This window comes from Citrus clementina, unplaced genomic scaffold (assembly GCF_000493195.1).
Source record: "Citrus clementina cultivar Clemenules unplaced genomic scaffold, Citrus_clementina_v1.0 scaffold_1, whole genome shotgun sequence".
Lineage (NCBI taxonomy): Eukaryota > Viridiplantae > Streptophyta > Magnoliopsida > Sapindales > Rutaceae > Citrus > Citrus x clementina.
In genome coordinates, this window is record NW_006263303.1 from 14,220,383 (window position 1) to 14,230,158 (window position 9,776).

A 9,776-nucleotide genomic window follows, 5' to 3' on the forward strand; every position below is an offset into this window, starting at 1 on the left:
GAATTTTCATACTAACTCTCATTTCATAGAGTTATCACACCTCCAAACTTGAACTATTACTTATCCTCAAGTAATGACAACATACTAACACTTCATGCACACAATCATGCAACAAATAACTTAGCTCTGTCATCGAATTTGCAAGAATTCTTCCACCCTCAGATTATACTCTTAATCATGCAAAATAGCCTTAGTAGCTCAGTTCTAAACTTAAGTTTCCTTCTGTCCAAAGTGTGTGTGTGCCACTTTGATCAAGTTCTAGAGGTGCTACAACATTACAAAGATTTTGCATATAATTCAAAGGTAGAACCCAAATATACTCCCATATGGGGTAGCAGAAATCACACATACTCAAACTGTGCTATAATAAAAAATAAAAAAAACTTAGGAGTACTCAACCCTCTTCACTGCAACATTTATTTTTCATGTGAATGTCGATCACTTGTAATGATGACACCCAATTACTCAATCAATGCACAGATCAGAGTTGCTGTAGTAATATTCATAGCATAGTCTTATCTAAAGATATCTTTTAACTCAAGGCTGAACATGGGGCTCATGAACAGACCTGGCTACTCAATATCCTAGACAGAAAGCCTTTCTTTTCTTTCTTCTTATTTTTTTTAGATGCTACAACATCCTCATAAAACCCAATCAAAGTCAGGATAGAATTCAACCTCCATCTACAACTATCTCCACTTGGCATTCTTATAAATACTGAATAACACTCATTTTATCTTCATTAAGTTTTCAAATCCATACATAAATATTAGATAACAAAGCTTCACACAGCACAAACATAAACACACACATTCAGAAACACAAAGAAACACAACCCCCTCAAACTTAAGTGGTGTTGTGTCCTCACAAGCACACAAAAAAAACCACATAACCAGACAAGGACATGTAGAGTGAATCAGAAAATGAAAACTTAATGAAAGGAAAGTTTTTCAGAAATAAATAAAATTACTAGCAGGAAGGGGATACTCCCCGGTGGTTTAGACACTGCTGCAACATGGTGTAGTGAATTCAATGCTTTTTGGATGCACTTCGTAGCCTATCCTTAGTGGATTCTTGTGGTGAGGCAACTAGCAACGTCTTTTTCTTTTTCGGCAATGGGCTAGTGGGAGGAGTTGCAATTGGGGCAGCCTGCTTGGTTGAAACAGATTTGGTCCCTTTTTGTTCTGGTGAGGCTGTTGTAGCAATGCCTCCAGAAGTGCCCCCTTTCTTTTGCTGGATCCTTTAGGACTAGCACGAATAGGTTTGCTGGGAGTTTGCTGTGGAGGGGCTGAAGCTGGGGCTTCAGCTGCATATCCCTCAGCTGTGATGGCGGCAATGATATCAAGCAGCTGCTTTGTCTCTGTGGGTGTACGAGTGACTCTGGCTGCTGCAGCTTCTAGCTCTGCATCAATTTGCTCGGCTTCTTCGTCAGAGGCAGGAGGGGTGATTACTTTTTCTTTGCCCTTTCTAGAAAAGACTGAAATGTGAGGCTCCTTTATAGGTTCATCTTTTTCTTCTTGTATGATGTGCTTTTTTCTAGGCTTGGAAGATGTCCTGACTAGAGGTTCCTTTAGTTCTTTCTCAGGCTCTTCCTTTGCCTCTGTTGAGGAACTGTCAGTTGCGGACTTAATATCCTCTTCTTCTGGCTGGTCTGACTGGTCATCATCATCTGATTCGGCCTCTGCTTGTGGTTCTGCTGCAGCTTCCTCTTCTGGTTCATCTGTGTCGGTAGCTTCTTCACTGACTTCTGCTGGAGCCTTTGTAGTGTTGGTATTAAAATTGTATTGCTGGAGCAATGAATCAGGGAAATTTCAATGGGTACTTTTTATATATACAACGAATTGGTGTAGGTGGCTTTCCAGGTGCTGTAAATAGCTCCAAAATTGATTGTTTTCCCTTTGCTGAGCTTCAGCACATTGAGTGATGTTGGTGCTTAATGCTTGGATTCTCTGTTCTAACCCAATAGCTCTTCTGGCCCCTGTTACAATGGTTGGTTCAGATGGGGCTCCAGCAACTTCACCAGCAATTCTTGATGGTGTGTGCAGTAAGGGCACCATCATTCTTGACATGCTCATCTTTTGCATCAAGAGGAACTCCTGATACCACACAGATGCTGGTGATGAGTGAAGGAAATAGCAAGGCATCTGCTTTGTGGTTTTTCATGGCACAGTCCCGAATTTCTTTTTCGATAATGCTTCTCACATCTATGGGAAGCCCTCTAATAATAACATACAACAATACCAACCATTCTTGTGAAACAGTAGTGGTGTGGGTGGTTGGCATAAGTCTAGATTTTAGAAATTTCACCCACACCTTAGCAATGGGTTTTAAATCTATCTTAATAATTACATGCACTTCCTCATTAGCCCAAGATGCACCCTCTACTGTAGGTGTTGTGAAAATTTTATTACATCTTTGCGAGGTTAATTTGTCAAGCAACTTGGCATACTCGCAATTGATTTCAGCAGGTAAATTATAGAAAGCATTTATAATTTGAGAATATAATGGAACAAACGAGTTTCTTGCCCAAATATTGTGCTGACCAGGGCTTACCAAATTTGCGTAAAATTCTTTCACTACTGGCAACACAGGGTCTCGAGGGTGGTTACAAAACTCTAGCCACCCGCGCTTTACTGCACCATTGTATAATGATTACACAATTCCTGTGGGTTGAGGTGGGAACTGAAACCCTTTTTCGTCCAGAATCTTTCGCGGTTCAATGAATTCTTCATATTTTTCTTCCGCATGGTAACTTTGGAATCACGAGGGATCTTTTAGTCGGCTGGCTGTTCTTTTGTACCTTGGCATTGCTATAGCAGTGAAAATTTAATGGTAATATGCCCAAGAGTAAAATGAGAAGAAGAGGTTAAGAAGTATGGTAACTGTGAAGGAGAAGAAAAATAGTGTTAGAAGTCACTAATCACAGTAACGCCCTTATATAGGTGGAATTAAATGAAAATAAATTCGGTAAAAGAGATAAATTAAGGAAGAATTGTTTTAAATTTATTAAGCATATCCCATAAAAATAGGCAAGAGAAATTAATTCATTAATTTAAGAGATATTCTTCTTCAATTTCTATCCAAATCCACCCAACCATCTGTCACTTTGTTATCTCTAACGGTAAAGTGGGAGGCTCCATGATGAAGTTACTGTACCAGTAATATCGGTTGCTGCAACACCCAATTGTATGCTCTAGCAACGGTTACAAAATCTCCTCAAATAGTTGCTGACACGTAGCTTGCCTCTGCAATATGTTAACATTATAGTTCCAATTGTTATGATTGAATCCATCTGTCACACACATTTCTTTTTTTTCAAAAAAAAAATAAAACAAGAAAATAAAAGTTAAACAATCCTAAATAAGAGAAATAAAAATAATTAAAAAAAATAAAATAAAATAAAATAAGATGAAAAGTGGTTAACAAAACTAAGGAGGATCCATCTCATTTGAAGTGACTTCCTCCTCAATGGGTTGCCTCCCACTGAGCGTTTGATTTAAGGTCCTTCAGCCTGACCTTACTTGAGTGTTCATACTCTCGGTTCTCTAAGGAGTAAGACCTCCTTTGAGCAATCTACAGGCACTGCAACTAAATGCATGTAATGCTTAACTCTGTGCCCATTGACTTTGAATTCTTGGCCTGTCTTTTCATCTAAGAGATCAACAACCCCATGAGGATAAATTCTGAGCAGCTTGGAGGGTTCAGACCATCGAGATTTCAGTTTTCCTGAAAATAGTCTTAACCTCGTATTATGGAGCAGCACTAGTTGACCAGGGCTTAATTTCTTGTGTTGGATATGTTTGTCATGCCAATGTTTTGTCCTCTCTTTATAGATTCTTGTATTTTCATATGAGAACACTCGTAATTCATCAAGCTCACATAGTTGAAGTTTCCTTTGATCTGTTGCAGCATGTATATCCCAATTTAATTGCTTCAATGCCCAGTATGCTTTGTGCTCTAGTTCAAGTGGCAAGTGGCAAGCTTTCCCATACACAATTTGGTAGGGAGACATGCCCAATGGTGTCTTGTATGTTATTCTGTAAGCCCATAGAGAGTCATGTAAGCGCAAGGACCAATCATTTCTTGATGGGTTCACCATTTTTTCTAAGATCTTCTTAATTTCTCTATTAGACACTTTTGCCTAGCCATTAGATTGTGGGTGATATGTTGTTGCTACTTTATGCCTGATTCCATATTTTACCATAGCTGCAGTAAATACTTTGTTGCAGAAATCACTAATAATTGCTCGTGGAGTGCCAAACCTGAAAAAGATGTTTTCCTAAAGGAAGTTCACTAGTGCTCTAGCATCATTTATAGGTAACGCTGTAGCTTCTACCCATTTGGAGACATAATCCACAATATCTAGGATATATAAGTTCCCAAAGGATGGTGGAAAAGGACCCATGAAGTCTATTCCTCATACATAAAATATCTCCACTTCCAGAATGTTCGTCAATGGCATTTTATGTCTTTGAGTTATGTCTCCTGTCCTTTGACACCTGTCACAACATTTAGCAAACTCATAAGCATCTTTAAAAATAGAAGGCCAGTAATAACCTGATTGTAGTACCTTAGCAGTTGTTCTGTGACTACCAAAATGTCCTTCATATGCTGCAACATGGCAGGATTCCAGTATATGAGGAATTTCTTCCTCTGAAGCACATCTTCGTATTACTTGATCTGAGTATAGCTTATACAGATATGGGTCATCCCACTAGTAGCTTCTAACATCATGAAGAAATTTCTTTTTCTGCTGAAACTTCAACTCAGGTGGTAGCAATCCACTTATTAAGTAGTTAGCAAAATCTACATACCATGAAGATCCTGATTGTTGCAGCATCTGTGCTTACTATATTACTAACAATTGTTCATCAGGAAAAGTTTCAGTGATGTCTTTTTCTGTCAATGTGCTTGTGTCTGCTTCTAGCCTAGACAAATGATCTGCTACTTAATTCTCAGCCCCTTTTTTTATCTTTAATTTCCAAATCCAACTCCTGAAGCAATAAAATCCATCTTATTAATCTCGGTTTAGCATCCTTCTTTGAGATTAGGTACTTGATGGTTGCATGGTCTATGTACACTGTCACTTTAGTACCCACTGAGTAAGCTCAAAACTGATCGAAAGTAAATACTACTGCCAGCAACTCTTTCTCTATAGTGGTGTAATTAATCTGAGTTTGAGTAAGAGTCTTGCTAGCATAGTATATAGAGTGGAAAATATTATCCTTCTTCTGCCCCAACATTGCCCCAATGGAATGGTCACTAGCGTCATACATCAATTCAAATGGTAGAGTCCAATCCGGTGATATTACCACTGGTGCAGTGATCAAAGCTTTCTTTAATTCTCTAAAGGCTTGAAGACAATCTTTATCAAAATGAAAAGGCTTGTCATGTTCTAACAATGAGCATAATGGTTTAGCTACCTTGGAAAAGTTTTTTATGAATCTTCTGTAAAATCCAGCATGACTTAAAAAACTTCTAATTCCCTTGATTGAAATGGGAGGTGGCAGTTTATCTATCACTTCTATCTTTGCTTTATTTACCTCTGTGTCATTCTTGGACACCTTATGACCCAATATTATGCCTTCCTGCACCATGAAGTGGCATTTTTCCCAATTGAGTACTAAGTTAGTCATCTCACACATTTTAAGAACTTCTTCCAAGTTGTGTAAACAATCAGTATATGTCTCTCCAAAGACTGAGAAATCATCCATGAAGACTTCCAATGTTTGCACAAACCAAAGGGCATCATTCTGAAGGAAAACGTTTCATAAGGACAGGTAAATGTAGTCTTTTCCTAATCCTCTGGAGCTATAGCAATTTGGTTGTGGCCTGAATACCCATCTAGGAAACAATAATATTGTTTTCCAGCAAGTCTGTCCAATATTTGATCTATGAATGAAAATGGGAAGTGATCCTTCCGAGTGGCTTTGTTGAGCTTTCTGTAATCCATACATACCCTCCATCCAGTCATTGTTCTTCTAGGAATAAGTTCATTCTTCTCATTTGTTATCATTGTTATTCCTCCCTTCTTTGGAACACGTTGAACTGGGCTCACCCATGAACTATCTGATATCAGGTATATGATCCCAACATCCAACCATTTGATGATTTCTTTCTTCACAACTTCCTTCATAATGGGGTTTAACCTTCTCTGTTGCTCTACTGAGTTACTATAGCAGTTGCATGTATATGGATGGGCTAATCCCTTTAATGTCTGCCATGGTCCATCCAATAGCTTTTTTGTATTTCCCAAGCACATCTACCAGGCTCCGTTCTTGACCTGCATCCAAAGTAGATGAAATGATTACAGGGAGTGTGTTGTTTTTGACCAAGATAAGCATACTTCAAATGTGAGGGTAACAATTTTAATTCAAGAATAGAAGGTGATTCAATAGATGGTAAAATTGTCTTTACTTCCCTGTCTAAAAGATTTAGATGTTCAACAAATTTGCTATGTCTATTAGATTGCCTTCCTTCCATCCAATCTATTTGATTTGCTGCAACATCTTCTTCTATAAAGTTCTCAAAGGTGGCAACTTTGATGACCCTATTACTACAGCATCTGTTGATTCTGTCTGCTACAACACTCAGGAAATTTCAATCTTCTGCCTCATCAGGGTTCTTTATAGCCTCTAATACATTGAATGTGACTTGTTGGTCATTCACCCTTATTGTTGGCTCTCATTTTTGTACATCTATCAAAGTTTTCTCAGTTGCTAGGAAAGGTCTTCCAAGTATAATGGGTACCTCTTTATCAGTCTCAACATTTAATACAATGAAGTCCATTGGAAAGATGAATTTGTCAACCTTCACCAGTACATCCTTAATTTTTCCTTCAGGATATGCATGAGATCTGTTAGCTAATTGCAGAGTGACTGTTGTTGGCCTACATTCTCCTACACCCAACTACTTAAATACAGATAATGGCCTCAGATTAATGTTGGCTCCTAAATCACAAAGTGCTCTGCCATTGTACCTAGTTCCAATGGAACATGGTATTGTGAAGCTTCCTAGATCCTTCAATTTTTTAAGAATCTTACTTTGGAGTATATGACTGCTTTCCTGTATTAAAGTAACAGTTTCAAATTCTCCCAACCTTCTCTTTCTTGCTAGGATGTCTTTTAGAAATTTAACATAATTAGGTATTTGCTCCAATGCTTCCACAAAAGGTATGTTGATATGTAATTGCTTCAGTACTTCTAAGAATTTACTAAACTGCTTATCTTATTTTTGTTTCTCGAATCTCTGTGGGAAAGAAGGTGGATGCCTAAATTACTGGGTAGCTTCAGGAGGTACCAATCTCTGCTCATTTGGTTTATTATAAGTTGTTACCACTGGTGTTGTAACTTCTATTTCAGTATTTATTGGTTGATTCCCTTCCATAGTTGTTGTAGCTTGACCACTAACACCAGTATCTTGATGGTTGAGTTGATTTAACATGTTCTCATCTTAAGGTGGTTCTTGTGAGGAATAAAGTTCCAACCTTTTTTTAGTCACATCAATAGGGATATCAACATTCTTTCTAGATCTTAAGTTGATTACTTTGCAGTGTTCCTTTCCCTCTCTTATTGGATCTTCTGTGTTGTTGGGCAAGCTTCCCTGAGATCTGCTACTCATTGTTGTGGCAAGCTGTCTACTTTGGTTTTCCAGGTTTCTTCGAGATACAGCTTGACTTTGCACAATTGCTTCATTCTTCGCAATGTATTCCTTAATCAGTGTTTCCAATTAAATAAGAGGGTCATGGCTGGTGTGTTTTGCCCTTGATTCTGCTGATGAAAACCAAGTGGTTGAATATTTCTGTTCTGTCCACTCAATACTGGAGTATTTCGATTTTGATTGCTCCATGAGAAATTTGGGTGTTGCTTCCATCCAAGATTGTAAGTATTTGAGTATGGGTTACTTTGAGGCTGTCGGTTGAAATTACCCATATAGTTTACTGATGCTGGATTTCCAGGACAGTTGTCAAATACATGTTCTTCACCACAATATACGCAAGACAGTTTAGCAACTTGCTTTACTGCTGCTAGAGCAGAAGTTATGGCTTTCACCATGTTAGTCAATGAGATTACTTGTGCTGATAATGATGTAATTGCATCTATATTATGTTAACATAAAGATTTATTTATTATTAATTTTGATGATAACAAACTTGATTAAGATTGATTAATCTTTTAAAAACTCAAAATAGTTTTCATATATTTTTAAATCATCATTTTCACTTTATAAAGGTTTTATATTCTAAATGTTTTTATAAAATTGGTTATTCTCATGTTAATGTTTTCAATTGAAAAAGCTTTGAGAATTTTGATAATAACAAGTATTGCTCAAAATCCTAAAAAATATACCTATTTGACAAGTTTTATAAAGTTTTGGGTCATAGTATAATTTTATAAAGTTTTAGGGTCAAACTGCAATTTTACAAAAATACAGAACAGAATTAGGTATTTGCGACATCTCGATAATGGTGATCGAACATCGAACAGAATTGAAGAGTAGTCTCTGGACACTAACGGCGATCCGGCATCTAGAAAACGGCGATCCTACAATTTGAAAATTCAGCCCAACGGTCATATTGACCAGTCAAACGGTGATCCAACATTTAGTTAACGGCGATCCGACAGTGAGCAGAAAATCAATAACGGCTAGTTTTCAGCCGCAACTATAAATAAGCTCAATCAAATTCAAACAACAACGATTCCAACAATTATTATTGAGCAAAGTCTTGAGCATACAACATTCATTGAGCCTTAAATTATTGTATTCATCTCATTTGCTCACACTTTGGATCTTCATTTGTAATCAAACACATTGTGTGAGAGAGATTTATTTTGTAATATTCTTTAAAATCAAATTGAGTGATTGTAAGTGTTGAGATACACTTGGGTTAAGAGATTGGGGATAATCTCTTGTTGTAAAGGTTTATTGACACCTTAGAAGTCAAGTGTAAGCATTTGAAGCCTTGGAGGCTTGCGTAGTGGAATCCTCAAGCCCGGAAAGCTTGGAGGCGTGGACGTAGGCGAGGTTGGCCGAACCACGTAAAAATCCCGTATTTGAATCTCTCTTCCCTTATCTTTTTATATTGTGATAAATTTATTTGTTATTGCTTTAATTTCGTTTTAGATTTGCATTGAGTTTTGCTTTAGAATTGAATAATTTTTAGAATCCCAATTCATCCCTCTCTTTAGTTGCATAACTAGAATTTCATTTGGTATCAGAGCTTGGTTTTCTTGTTAGGACTTAACCGTCTAGAGTAAAAGATCCATGACAACCCAAAATGACTCAACCTTTAGGGAAGGACAGTCCATAACTCGACCACCATTCTTTGACTGAAATGACTACCCATACTGGAAACTAGGATGAGAATTTATTTACAAGCACTAGATTATGAAATTTGGGAAGTTGTATGTGATGGTCCGTTTATGCCCTTAACTAAAAATGAAGTCGGGGAAGACATTCCAAAACCTTCACAGGAATGGAATGAATTGGAAAAGAGAAAAGCTTCTGTAAATTCCAAAGATATGAATGCCTTGTTTTGTGCACTTGATAAGAAAGAATTTCATAGAGTATCTAATTGTGAAAGTACAAATGAAATTTGACATAAACTTGAAGTTGTCTATGAAGGCACAAATCAAGTGAAAGAGTCAAAAATTAGTAGGTACACTCGACAATATGAGTTGTTCCAAATGGAACAAAATGAGAGTGTGTACTCTATGTATACTAGATTTACGGACATAGTAAACACTCTAGAAGCCCTAGGAAAGACCTTCTCAAAT